The sequence below is a fragment of the Zootoca vivipara genome, chromosome 11 (assembly GCF_963506605.1).
Source record: "Zootoca vivipara chromosome 11, rZooViv1.1, whole genome shotgun sequence".
In the NCBI taxonomy this organism is placed as follows: Eukaryota; Metazoa; Chordata; class Lepidosauria; order Squamata; family Lacertidae; genus Zootoca; species Zootoca vivipara.
In genome coordinates this window covers 17,772,067-17,787,196 of record NC_083286.1, presented here as the reverse complement: position 1 = coordinate 17,787,196, position 15,130 = coordinate 17,772,067, and positions in this window count along the sequence as shown.

Genomic DNA, 15,130 nt, shown 5'->3' with positions numbered 1-15,130 from the left:
TTTGCGACTGGACTTAACTGTCAGGTTCCTTTACCTTTACCTTTATCACACTACTAAGGATGTTGGGCAAGTCCGTCAAAAACAGGAAAAGGAGCAGAAATCGCCAGTGTTTGGACTTCCGGTCTGCTGCGGAGGGAATGGCAGCATGCTCTGTGTCATCTGAGTATCGGACGACACAGTTCTGGCTGATAGGGCTCCGGGGCGAGCGCGAGGGCTAACCCCCCCCCCAAAAAAACCCATGGACGAGTGGGGACCCCAGGGGTCCAGCAGAGCACCAGAGACCTCTCCGGAACCCCAATCTCCCTGCTGCCGTTTTTGCGAGGGGAAAAGAGAAGAGGCTTGAGTCTGTTCACAGCTCCATCACACCCTACAGCTGAAACCACATGCTATCACCATAAGCAGTGGACTTTCCAATCAGAGGTAAAGACCAAATAAAGCTTTTGAAGAAGAAATTAGGCTTAAATTAATTGATTTGGCTAAATGGAAGTGAAAAAGGAAGTCAGCTTCCGTTTTCTGCGGACAGGCTCTACAAGGGGACTTTTTGTGAATAGGGGAGCAGAGCACAGTAGTAGCAGCTAATGGAGACTATATAGCAACTTTGAGATACAAGAAATTTCCCTTCTTTTGAATACATATTGGATAAAGAAGAAGAGGAAAAAGATTTGGTACTGAGCAAAGTACTGAGATAGAAATTCACAAAAAAGTATACCCTTAGGTATTCACTTATGGCCGTAGTGAAACTGCAAAAACTGAGCACAGCAAGCAATTTAAGGACTGTTTCCTGAAACATACAAGCCTAATGAGGGGTTTTGCAGCTTTTGTCCTATATTTTGCATTTTTGACATATTATCTTTCACCCGAAACAGTGCAATTTTTTTCTTTAAAGAGCCATGGCGAAGGTTGAACTTCTGTCTCAACTACAATATTTTGCTTTGACAGGATTCCTCTGGTATGGATAATTTGAGGATTCATAAATCAGTATGGCGCTGGTGTGTATTTTTGTCAACACCCATGTCATCAAGTTCAGCTAGTTCAAATTTTATTACAGTCGGGGGAAGGCTCCCTCCCCCTTATTGAACTGTGATATGTCAGAATGCAAGAGACCCCACTGAGTTCCTGACAGCTTATATCTGATGGGACAAATCAAAATACAATGTTCATTTATCAAGGAATTCTACTTTAGAAAGAAACAGCGTGCCGCCATGAAAACCTGCATTTTGAACACAGCATGATATTCATAAATAATGAATATTCTGCTGCGTTCCAAATACCGGTGCTGATATGCCATGCTGTTTCTCTTTAAGAACACTAATCTGGAATAAATGTTTCAAAATACGATAATCTGGAATAAAAACACACGTGCAGGGAGGGGGAAAGCCCTTCTGCGTAGACTCACTAAGATGGGAATAATATGAAAGCCAAAAGTGAGTAATTATGCTTGTATGAACATTTTTAATTGTGTTTAAAGCTTTCTTTTTTTAAAAAAGAAAGCACAAAATCAATGGTATTTTTTTTTGTTTGGAGGAGAATCCAGGCACCTTGCAGTACAGTGGTACCTCTAATTACGAATGACTCGACTTACGAATGTTTCTACTTACGAATGGAGCTCCGTCCGCCATCTTGGATGCTGTTCAGATAGGATTTTTTCTACTTACAAATTTTTAGATAGGGTTGCTTCGACTTACAAATTTTTTCTCCCAATGCATTCCTATGGGATTCGACTTACAATTTTTTTCTACTTACGAATGTGCGTTCGGAACGCATTAAATTCGTAAGTAGAGGTACCACTGTATTCTCATCAAGACACAAGCCCAGGCTAGGGTTTATTGAGTTCTGAGAGTTGTTTCCACAAGTACTAAATGGGGAAAGAGGCTTTCTTATGTGATTCCAGGCCTAATATTCACCTTCTGTAGTGATTGTGAAGAGCAGGCTTTATATCTATATATCTATATCGAGAAAGAGCGCTTTAGGAAAGTGAAATGCTATAGCTGAGATGAGAAATAAGTATATGAAAGAATGGAAAAGACATTTCCACCATCGGAATAGAAAAGGATAACTTGTGGGGGGTGGTCTATATGTCAGATTTCAAAGACATTTCTTTGAATTGATTCTTCTCTATGGTTCTGATATTGCCTCCTAGAGTTAACTTCAGCTTCAAGAGACTCCTCATTCTGACTCACAACACAGCATAAGCACTTGAAGATTTGATTTTTTAAAAAAGTGGCTAGATTTAAACTGTGACCCAGTAAGGCTATTTAAGACGAATAAACCCTCCTAAAAATCTCTTGACTCTCAGATAAGAGCTTCCTAATGGCTGTTGAATTCTCCAGATAGGGAAGCAAGCATTTATGTGAGCCTGATGGCTAAAGCACAGCTCCTGAGTATGTGCAAAATTGGCTGTAATTTACCTCTTAACGCTCCTTTCCTTGTTGTTCTTCCACTGGAGTCATACCCTGAGCCAACTACAAACAGTCTGTGAGTGACCCAAAGGCATTAGAGCAGACAGACTAGACATGGAGTGGAAGGGGGCATCCATGTGCTGACTCCTTTCATGTTTGTAACCTCAGCAACAGAGATGGGAGTGCAGATTGTAGCTATTGTTCCATTAGGAGAACTTTATTCCATAGTCCATTAGCCCAGGCAATATCACAGCATTGTGTAAGGAACAAGCTTGATCACAGCGCATAAGTGTCCTCATTTTGTGTGTGTGTTCTGTTCTTTCCCACAAAATCAATATAGCAGAACTTAATGAATGGGATGGGAGGAGATTGGGGGTGTTCTCCTGGTAGCTGGAAACTTAAGCCCAGGTTTTAGAATGTGATGCCCATCAATATTTGGGAGGGTCCCACCCACTAAAGCTCAAGAGAGAGCAATAAGGGTTGGTGGTTCTGTTGATTGGCCAGTTTCTGTTCTGGGTGGAGTCATACTCCCTCTGAAAGAATGGGTTCAGAGTTTGGGGGTGCCCCTGGGTCCTTCATTGCCACTGGAGGTTTAAGTAGCAGTGGTGGACTTTGGGCTTTCAAATTTAAGCGACACTAGGTGCCCAAATTTGGTGCCTCTCAACTTCTGTTCTACATCATTGTTGTGGCACCCCCTGGAGCACCATTTCGGCTCAGTGCCCAGTGTGGGAGAACCAGAAATGTCCCCCTAAATCCACCTCTGCAAGTAGTTTCAGTGGCTATGAGTGCCAGCTATGGCTGGTATATCAACTATGGCCATCCAATTCATGCATTGGGAAACTCAGGTCTTGATTATTGCAATGTGCTGTATGTGTAGCTACCCTTGGGCCTGGTCTGGAGACTCCAGCTGGTGCAAAACTCAGCTGCTAAACTTGATGGAGACAACCACCATTACATCACTCTGTTGCTCAAAAGCCTGCACTGGTTTACATGCTGTCAAAAGCCTATATGCTACCAAGGCAGATTCAAGGTACTTGTATTATTATACAGTGGTACCTCAGTTTACAAACACAATTGGTTCCGGAAGTCTGTACTTAACCTGAAGCGTACTTAACCTGAAGTGAACTTTCCCATTGAAAGTAATGGAAAGTGGATTAATCCGTTCCAGACGGGTCCGTGGAGTACTTAAACTGAAAATACTCAAACCGAGGCAAACTTACCCAAGGTATGACTGTGCAAGGTCCCTAACAACTTGGGTCCAGGATTGCTGCTTGTTTACTGATGTCTTTAGGGGAGCCACTGGCTCAGATGCATGGCTTGTATCCCACAGAAACACCAAGGCATCACTTTTGTGGCACTTCCTCCATGTTGAACTTCTGGCACTTGCTGAACTTCTTCTTCTTCTTCTTCTTCTTCTTCTTCTTCTTCTTCTTCTTCTTCTTCTTCTTCTTCTTCTTTCAGCAGACTTTTAAATTGAACTCTGGTTTTATATCTAACCTTTTGCTAGTCTTTCTGCATTAGGTCTCCGGTACACTGCTTAGAAATAACTGTGATGAAGTGGTATACAAATGGTTGAAATAAATAATAATAAAATAAAATAATTAGGACAGGAACAAGTACTGTAGATACTGTCTGAGATTCCCAAACTTTTCAGTTGCACTTAACCTGTTCCCAGTGGGCTATGGTATTGACAGAAACATAACTATTCATGAAAGCACTTGGCTGTATAAGAAGAGAGCCCTTTTAATACATTCTCAAGTTCTAATTTCCTCATCAGCGAACACATTTATTAAAAGATCGTACCACTGGAGATATACCAAGCCTGATGTGCAGCGAGCAGACCTATCTTGTGTTCTTCAGAAATTACAGACATCCTGAGCAATGCATATTAATAAGTCTCAAAGAATTCTGAAACTTAATATTGTTAAGAATGAAATGAGATTATTTGATGATCCTGCTCTTTTAAACACAAACAAAATGAAAGTTAAGAACATTTAGAAGGAACACAATAGGATCTCCCCCTCCCCTGCCTTTTGACTTGCAGTGTTTCACTTCCGCCTTCCAAAATTAATACGGCATAAGTGTGGCACGTTAAAGATTTCGCTAAGCATCTGCTCTGTGAAAATAATGAATAGCCAGCTCTGGGCTGCTATGAAATATTGGGGGAAATATTATTTGACATGGAAAAACTCATTTTTTTCCTACCAGATATAAATTAATGATAGGCATTTTAAATAAATATTCATGTTTTTATGAATCTGGCCTTTGGGGCAAATGCCAAAGCCATGGCTATAACAGCTACCCAATGGCAGACAATCCTTCTGCCCCAAAGAAAGTATATAGATGCTAGCATTTTCTGCATAATAGATCATCGTCAGATACCAAAGGGCTGCTTGCAAGTGTGTTTTGCTTGGATTCTGATGTTATGTGGAGATAGCACTTTTTATAGCAACACCAGGCATTTAACTTGCTTTTCTATTTTACTTTAGACAGAAACAGACTGCTTCATCAAAGGGAATTCTTGGGACAATTCCTGACCACAGCAGAACAAACATTCAGATTTTAAAATAGTCAAATACACAATGAAAAAAGAAGGAGCAGCCTCAATTTCCCGAAACCTGATTTAAATGTGAGGCCTTAAGATAGCTTCATGCAAGGTCCATGAACCCCAACCTATGCTATTTGGGGGATGATGGAAGTTGTAGTCCAACAAAACCTCTGGAGAGCACCAAGTTGGCAAAGCTCTACTTTAGAATATCTCAGGGATGGTGATGAGTCAGAAAACAAATGGAGATGCATTTGTATGTTTTCCTTTTTTCTCTGTAAGCGATATAAAAATTGCTCACTTTATAAGAAACCTCTTCAGTGATAATGATGTATAATGCTCCTATCTTCCAACAGACTCATTTGCTTCAGAAACCAACAGGAGAAGGGAGCATTTCATGCAGCCATAGGGAAGGAAACAGTGCCAGCCAGATTATGCTGAATTCCGTGAAACTTCTGCCTCCTGGATAGGTTTCTCCTTCATCTTTTCTTTCTCGAAGAAATTGGTGAAATGAGGGAGGGGGAGCACTTGCTTAACCATCACTTCTTCTTTCCTTGCAGCTCAGGAGAGGAAATGGCCTGGCTTCCAGCTCCCCCCCCCCCCCACAGAAGATGCAGGAGGGGAAAGCTGAAGGCCACATGTATGCGCACACAAAGCAAGAGATACATGAACACTTCACACACTGTTCTTGTGAGTGCTCTCCCCTCCTGTTGCTAGAGGCCCTCTCCTCTCTAATTTCACATCAAAGAAGCACTTTTTTAAGCAGTTGGCCTATCTGAAGTTAAGAGAGAAGCTTGGCTAGCATGGTAGCATGAAACCGCTGTGGAAAGACACCTGTTAGTGCGAGGACAGGTACTTGGGGTATGAGAAAGTAGGAACACAATGAAGCTGAGAGAGGGAGTGGCAGGTCGAGACTGATAGCAATTCGTGAAGTGGGTTGGAGAACGGAAGCTCCACAGAGATTGAGGAGGAAAAGAAAAGAAGGAAAAGTCTCAGTGCGAGCAGGACATTACTTGATTATAGATCCAAGAATCCATTACGGAACCTCAACCTTTGAAATCAAAATCTGTTTCATAATGTGCATTGATTGAGTCCATTTGTAAGCTGTCTGGAGAGAAGCATTCCATGCACAAGCAGATTCCGCTCCCCAATATAGAATAATGAGTGCCAGCATTTACAAAAGTTATTATTATTATTATTATTATTATTATTATTATTATTATTATTATTTGTAGTAGTAGTAGTTGTAGTAGTAGTAGTAATAGCAGTAGTAATAGTAGTATACTCCACTCATCTGACTGAGAATCCCTAGCAGCTGACAGCACACAAAAATTGTAAAACACAGAGACATTAAAAAATTCCCAATACAGGGTTACCTTCAGATGTCTTCTAAAAATCAGATAGTTGTTTATTTCCTTGACATCTGATGGGAGGGCGTTCCACAGGGAAGGGTCCACTACCAATAGATAAAGAGGTTTGTCAAGGGCAACAAAGGAGACTCTCCTGATGAGGGAGAGACTGCCTTAATCTTCCGAGGAAATAATAATAATACTTTTATTATTTATATGCCGCCATCTGACTGTGTTGCCCCAGCCACTCTAGGCACCTCCCAACAAAATGCTTAAAACATCAACCATTTAAAACTTCCCTAACCAGGGCTGCCTTCAGATGTCTTCTAAAAGTCAGATAGTTGTTTATTTCCTTGACATTTAATGGGATGGTGTTTCACAGGACGGGCGCCACTACTGAGAAGGCCCTCTGCCTGGTCCCCTGTTACTTTGCTTCTCGCAATGAGGGAACCGCCAGAAGGCCCTCGGCGCTGGACCTCAGTGTCCAGGCAGAATGATGGGGGTGGAGACGCTCCTTCAGGTATACTGAGCCAAGGCTGTTTAGGGCTTTAAAGGTCAGCACCAACACTTTGAATTGTGCTCGGAAACATTCATTCATTTCATTTATTAAATAAATGTCTTCCAAACAACCTCGAGCCCCATTACCTCTCATTTTAAAGATTACATAGCACAAAATGCCGTCACAGTGCCTGCCTAGCACAAACAATTGCTAACTGTAAAGCACTCTGAATATTTTTAATAGAAACGAGTGATTTTTAATATATATATATATAGTTTGCGACTAGAATAGCCTAGTTTCAGCAGTACATGTCCTAAAAACTTCACAGCTTGGTCTTGCAATGCACTCCGCAGGAGGCAACACTTGAAGATGTTACAGAAATTATAGCTCATGCAGAACAGCACAGCCAGGTTGCAAAGTGGGTTGGGAGATGGAATCATGTGTCACCAGTCCTGAAAGCACTGCATTGGCTGCCTATGAGCTACTGAAAATTAATGACCATGTGTCCGTATTCAGCCGTACTTATAGAGGATTATCTCTCTGAGATAGCCCCTTGAATACTGTGTCACCTGTAAACAAATGTATTCAACTAAATATTTGCAGGAATGAAATGGGATTTACCCCCCCCCCCCAACACCATCACCAAATCTGCTCTGGAGAATTGGGGAAAACCTCTGAACTTATTTAGGGGTGCTCACTGTAGCACACTGCTTCCCAATTAGCTAAGTTCTGCAGACCCCCCCCCCTGTTTTTCAAAAACCAAGCCATGGACCCCCTTACTTATGAAAACGTTGATCTATCTGTGGTAGTTTTTTGCTACATGAATGGGGCCACAATATCCTCCAACATCAACATGCCCCAGTGCAAAAACAGGCCATGTGTCTTCTGGGTCATGCTCCCACCTGAGTCACATGACCTACACGAAAGCATGGCTCCCCCAAAACTGTGTTTGGAGGCACCTCAATCTCATGCAAGGTGCACGTTTGGCCACGATCTCATGCATTTTGGAATTCCGTGCTCTTGCATGAGAGCATAGTCCCCCAAAATGAGATGTCCTGGACAGTAGATGGATAAGTGCCACAGACTTCCTGGGTGAGTTAGGGGGTCTGCAGACCACCAATTTGGAACAACTGCTGATGTGCGCACCATAGCACTACATTGACTATAACCTGGTATTCTTAAGAGACTTGAATTTCCTTTTCCCCACCACCACTCTGTTGTGTAACACATCGCTTCCACATGCATCTGAACATTGCACATTGCACTTCAGGGAAGATGCATGAATTTCTCCACTGCATATTCAACCCAAAGTGTAAAAAGTAACCCCCGATATGATATTTGGTATGTGCTTCTTTTTAATATCCAAACCACCTGGGAAAGTAGCAGTCGTTCTTATGCAAATATTTTGTATCTCAACTTTTTTGGGAATTGTTACTTAAACAAAAGTGGAGAGCATCGTCCCAAAAGAAACAAAGAGCTGCAAGATTTATTTTGGTCTGTAGTGAAACAGAGTGAAATAGTGTGATTCATGGAAAGAACAGAGAAGACTGAGACTGTGATTGAATGGCCACCTATTTTTAATTAAAAAGATAAGATCTCAAACACAGCGTAGCTAAGTCAGCTTTAAAGTAACTTTTGTTTTCTAGTTTCCAGCTGGGAGCGACAGTTTCTATGTATGTATGATGTGTGCATTTAAAGAAGTTTCTTTAAAAGTCTTGTACCATCCTAACATAAAATAAATGTCACTCTCTGTAGCATATTCTCAGAGTTTATGACTGCATTTGAAAACGAGAAGGTATATTCCAGTCTTCCTCAACTTGGCAGAAGCTGTGGACCAAAACGTCTGGTGGACATCAGGCTGGAGATGACTAGCATTGGTTATATCTAAAATTAGGAAGGAACAGGAGATTGTTCACAAATGTGAGAATGGAGGTGACATGTGAGAACTCATAGCTCTCACCCACATTCTGATTCTTTAGATTATGGATGCTTGAAAGAACCTGTACATGGGACAATAGAATCCACTAATGACCTTAGGATGAAGCCCTGCTGCTTCTTGAATCTTCACAACAGTGATCCTCTAATTAGGGTGAAGAAAAAGGCCCAAACCTATCCTTCAGTTTTTTGACATTTTCATTTCTCTGCCATAGAGGCTTCCCTTTTTCTGTGTCCTTCTCTGGGAGCTTTATCATTTTGTGGGTGTGGCTCTGAGCTGACCTTATCACCGTGAAGCGGCTGTGTGGGTGGTTAAGTATGGTTTTATTTCTATTAAATGTTTCTCCAGCCTCCCCAAGATGCCTGCACTTTCTGATCTGGAAAAGCCCATGGGAGAAGATACCTCATTGTATGTTCCCATGAGTTTTAAGTGAAGTCAAGGAAGCCAAGCATATTGGCAGCCCAGCTCCCGAGACTGCTGTGGTTCCTCGACTTGTTTTTTTGTTTAGAGAAGTCCTTAAAAACTTTATGCACAGATTTCAACAAAAGTGGAAATATTTCATATAAAAAGAAAAGAACGGTACTGCAGTTTCCCTGTACTTAGAGGGCAATCCAGCTGCGGTTGTAATGGGGCTTTCAGATAGCACCTGTCATGGCACACGGAATGGGGCAGAGCTGCAGAATTGCCCTACTGACACCTGTGTCGCTGTTACTTACCTGAATGGGGCTGTGGTAGGGCAGGGAATGTCTGAGCGCATTCTCTCTGGGTCCTGGCAGGTAGAGGTGGGGGACCGAAGTAACAGGGGGGAAATGCAGGCAAAGCAGGATGGAGACCAAGGAGAGAGAGGTTGATGAAGAAAGGGGAAGGGAAAAGGTGGCCTGCAGAAGGAATTTGGGTGGGCTCAGTGAGGACAATTGATGTCAGGGACTGGTCTGGATTGGAAGATTGGGGGATGCAGTCACAGGGAGATCAGCTCCTAACAGAAGAGAAGGGGAAATATTCACACACATACCCCTGTTTCCAGCATTTCCAGAAGCAGAGAGACAAGCAGACACAGGAGCTGCTCAGTTGAGAGAGGAGCTACCCAGCTATGAGATAGTAGCTAAGCAACCAGAAGGGAGGGAGCAGCTGGGCGATACATCAATAGAGAGTGGGGGAGAACCTCCTCCCTCCCCCCAAACTCAGAGGTCCAAGTGTGTCAGAGAACAAAGGAGATGTGGGGGGGGGCTTCCCGTTGGCGCACTTCTTGCTGCGGAAGTGGGGAGGAGTCAGAGTAGGCAACTGATATCATTGCGGAGGGTTGCCTGTTTGTGCTTCCAACATAATGGAACGTAATAAAAGGACTACCGTATAAATCTACCAAAAGCCCATTAATTATTTTCTTTGAGCTGCCAGAAGGGACAGGGGAACTGCCGTACTTGACAATTGAGGAAAGGAAAAGTAGCAGGAGGATGGAGGGGTCTAGGATTGCCATCCTTAGTGGAGAAACAAGGAGAGGAGGAGGAAGAAAAAGCAGGCAGGAGATGACACTGTCAGACCTGACAGGACTCAGAAGAGTGTGAGGTGGAGGCAGGGGACAAGGAAAGTGACCCAGGAGAGGGCACCAGCGATTTATGGGGTTTGATGCCACCTGCAAAGCAGGAGCTAGATGAGAGTGAGAGAGTCAGGGCAGTGTGAAATAGAGGAAGGTGCAGATAATGTGGTGGAGAACAGGCTGTTTGGCTGACGGGCGGCTCAATATACTCCCCACCTTCTTCTGTCCCTCCGTCTCTGAGATCTAGGAGGGGCTCGAAGCAGGAAGAACAGTGGCAACGTCCGTGCAGGAGAAATCTCAGATAATGGCACACAAGACAGTATATCCAGGGAGGGTATATAAGCTGGCAGAGGGGCAGGGTCTCCTTGTTGCCACAACTGCTCTACAGGGCCCAGAGGCTGGGTGTGTGTGTGTGTGTGTGTGTGTGTGTGTGTGTGTGTGTGTATCCGAAGCACCACGGAAACTTCTGTAAGTGCTTTTCTCATCAATTAACTATCAGAAGTGTGCCTTCCTTGGTTAGGGAGGGCCTGGGCAGACACTGTACAAGGGGTGTCAGGAGAAGAACTCTGTAATGGAAGAGAGGAGAGAAAAGAATGTTTAGATAATGCGCTTAGCTACAGCTGGGGCCCAATCACTTTTATCCTGAAAATGAGGGGTTTCCTACCCCCCAAAAAAAGGATAACCACACTACTTCTATCTCTGACATAAGCATGAAACAAGAGTCCCCCCCTCAACATATTTTTAACTATATATGCAGCCTTAAAAGAAATGTCACAGTATAAGACTGGGTAATTCGTAATACAGCAAATCTTTCCAAAGAAACAGAAGGGTTCTTTGTTTTAAAAACAGAGGTTTTCCCCCCCCTGTTATTATTTAAATGATTTCTTTCTGTTATACAGAGCTTACATTTCTTGTTCAATATAAAACAGTGACCCCTTTGGATTTCTGACAAAGATTAACTATGGCTGTTGCCATTGTTTTCCATGTTTCTGGATATTTGACGTATTTGAAAATTTCCATTTGAGGGCATGAATGTGTATTTGCCCCAGGCGCAAATCTACTGTTTTCTGCCTTCCATAGCAGATTAACTTTTATTTGTAGGATAACCAATTTACAACCCACCACTGAGACTTTACTCACAAAGCTCAAAATTAAATAAAGGAAATACATTTATTGGTTCGATCAGAAGAAAACATTTGATCAAGACAGAAATTTCCAGAACAGGAATTAAATCAGTACTGATCCTACTATGAAATTTAGGGAGGCGGCCAACTCTGGCAGCAGATACAGGGGGAAGCATGGAGGTAATGATGGCAACCTCTTGACTATTCTTCCTGAACTCCCTGGCAGGGCTGAATTTGCCTCGGAGTCTTATCTGTGACCTCTCAGTCTACAAATTAAATAAGGGAAAAGAAAGGGAAATTGGCACAATTTAATTGCAAATCAACTGCAAATTGGATGTTATTTCTAATACCCCGGTGCACACTGTTCTTGAAATGTTTTGTGTTAAGCATTAAGGACAATACAACACGATTCTTGTCCAAGGATCAGTTCAAGTGCAACAGAATTTCCTTCTCCAGCCCCTGTGTGTTCTCTGTGTTATCCCCAAACCTGCTTTGCAGGGTTGGATGGAAACCCAGAAACAGATTTAGTGTGATGATCTCAGGCAGGCAAGCAAGCCCCAATAAGAATTAGCGATCCTCTGGCAGTTTTATCGTATGTTTATTTACAAATTACATCCAGAGCTCGGCTCTGAGCCTGCTACACTTTGCTACGAGTTGGTCACTCTGAGTCTCCTCCCCTTTCGCAGCACGTAGGGCGCCAAAGTCTAGTCCTTCCTCTTTTGTACAGTGGTACCTCAACTTATGAACAACTTGACAACTGAATTTTTCGACTTACAAATGGGGCAAATGGCCGCATGCTTACGAATTTCTCTACATCCGAACGGAAACTGCGGCGGTTTTAGATAGAGTATTTTTTACTTACAATTTTTTTTGTTTCCAATGCATTCCTATGGGAAATCACATTTCCAATGGCGCTTTTCGACTGACGAATTTTTCGTCCTACGAAAGTGCCTTCAGAACAGATTAAATTCGTAAGTCGAGGCACCACTGTATTTCCATTGCATCTTAACCCTTGCAGCTCTCCCCACAATCAAACGACAATTCTTCTGAATGCTGTCTCTTTCCTGGTTGCATAGCAACCCCCTCAATGTCTTCTATCTCCTCCCCTCCCACTGCCTGTGAGCTCTCCAAGTCTGGGGCCCCGAACCCTTAAATTAAAAATACGTTTAAAAATGTTTTTAAAATGACAGAGTCCTTTTTGTTGGGAGTAATTCAGATGGAAATTCCCAGGTGTCAAAAAAAAAAAGGTTATTTATGTATGCCACTACGGCAGCCTGTGTTTTGTCAGCCCCAAAATAGAAAACAAACCAAAGAAGAATGGCAACTTAAACTGATGGAATATGCACAGCTTGCGGATCTAACTTATAGAATAAGAGAACAAGTAGAACATACGTTTAAAGAGGATTGGAAAATGTTTATTGAATATATGGGGGGGGCAATTCACTGGAAGACATTGGCAGCATTAAGATAAATTCAACTGTGTAGATAAGAATAATGGAATAATGGAATAATGGAATACTGAATGGTTTAGTTGATATAAAATATGCAGGTATTTATGTTATGCAAAATGAACCATGGAAAGAGAGGAAGGGAAGTCATTGATATTTTAAGGTTGTTTAAATGAATATTCTATATTATAAAACTGAAAATTTAATAAAAATTATAAAAACAATGATTGTACTCTCCCCATTGTGCTGCCTAGCAAGTGGTACTCAGAAGATTACCACCTCTGATGCCATGGATAGACTTGGCCTCCTTGAATTTGTCTAATCCTAAATCGTCCAAGTTAGTGGCCATCACAAATGTTGTGATAGCAAAATCTGCTGCTACATGTGGAACCCACAAAATAATAATAAAGAAGAGAACAGGGAAAGCTCTCTTATCTCTATGAGGAAGACGAATGAGGAAGTGGGAGAGAAGGGGGGTGGAGATTCACTCGGGATGCCATTACCCAGGCTGGGTTCTATAGCTTCTATCTGTAAAGTTTGAAATAAAAGATAAAAAAGGACTGTAAGAAACTTTTCGTCATCTTTATGCTTTCCTGGGCAACTAGCTGGGAGCCACTGACAGCAACCTGACACAGCTTCTGACATCTTAGCAGTTCAAAAGCACACCAGCGCAAGTAGACAAATTGGTACCACTGTGACGGGAAGGTAAACGGCATTTCCATGCACTCTGGCTTCCGTCACGGTGTCCCGTTGTGCGAGAAGCGATTTGGTCATGTTAGCCACATGACCTGGAAAGCTGTCTGTAGACAAACGCTGGCTCCCTCAGCCTGAAAGTGAGATTAGGCACTTCCAGTCTGCCACGCTGGCGGAGAGGCGCAGAAACCTCGAGCTCCAAGGTTTCTGGCTTAGCGGGGGGAATTCCGTGGGGGCGACGCGGACCCCCGTAGAACCCCAGGTAGAGCATTCCGGGGGCAAAAAAGCTCGGCAGAGCTCCAGGAGTGACTCCCCCGCTGCCCGGTAATCTTGTAAGAGCCCTGAGAGCCAGTCGCTCTCTGCAGTCGCGGGAGCCATTTTGAGCACCAACGTTATCTCCACGAAGCAAAGCTCCAAGCCTACAGCCTGCAAGCGGTGGATTCTTTCCTTTAAAAAGAAGAGATTTGGATCAAGTAAGTAAAAAAAATTATGAATTGGACTGAGTAATTCGCGCTGGGAGGAGGCTCAAAAGGGAAGTCAGCCCCCCCCCACTTGAGTAATGGACGATGCAGTAAAGCTGTGGAAAGCTCAGAAATTTTCTTTTAATAAAACTTTTTCATGATGCAGAGTAAGGGAAAAAGATAAAGTGTGCATAAATCTCTGCAATAGATTGTGATTTGATAAGGGGAAACCCCCCGTGAACTTGGAGTCGGGTCAAAGGAAGGACCGGCTAGCCGTCTTTATGGCGTCACAATAGAAAAGAATGTGACTGTTTGTATGAGTCTGAGACTGAGAGCTGCAGACAAGTAAAAGAGGAAGCTTTAAAAATAAATCTCAAGGCTACTCAGTGCTGAATAATAAGAGAAAAAGTAAAGAAATAGAGGTTGGATCCAGTTCAGACGGGACTTTATTCTTTTTATATTTGGAAAATATAAAACAAGGACAACAATAATACCACTTCCTGCTCTCCCATAATTATGGAGGCGGAGAGCACCAGCAGCATGGAAGAGAAGGTCCTGGACTGCGAGAAGAATGGTACACAGTGGGACTTGATTTTGATAACAATTCTGGAAATGACAGAGGAGATTCACAATCCTAAAGGTGTTGCTACAAGCATGGATGAGAGGACTGATGAACTAATAGAACTGAATTTTTAAATAGATGATCCATATGAATCCAGAGAGGAAGAAGAGGGAGAAGAGGAAGAAGGACTAGGGGAAGGACTAGAAGAAGACGCATGCTGTGACTTGATTTTAGGGAAAATTCTGGAAATGACAGAGAAGAACTGCACTCCTGAAGGAAATGCAATAACTACGGGAGAGAAGACTGCTGAACCAACTGAACTGAATTTTGAGACAGAAGAGGATGAAGAAGAAATCACTGTTTCACCGGTGGGAGGGGTGGAACAGGGAAGGGATTCGATTCAAAAGTCCCCCAAAAAGGGGAAAAACAAAAAGGTTGTTACTCCAGTGAGAGAGGGGGAGAAGGAAGCAGGTGGGGGGGCAGAAAGAGAATGAGATTGAAGATAACATGTTGGGAATACAGCAGGGGGGAAAGGGCTGAGCAAAGTTTAGACCGGGACAGAGCAGGAGTTGGGGAGGAA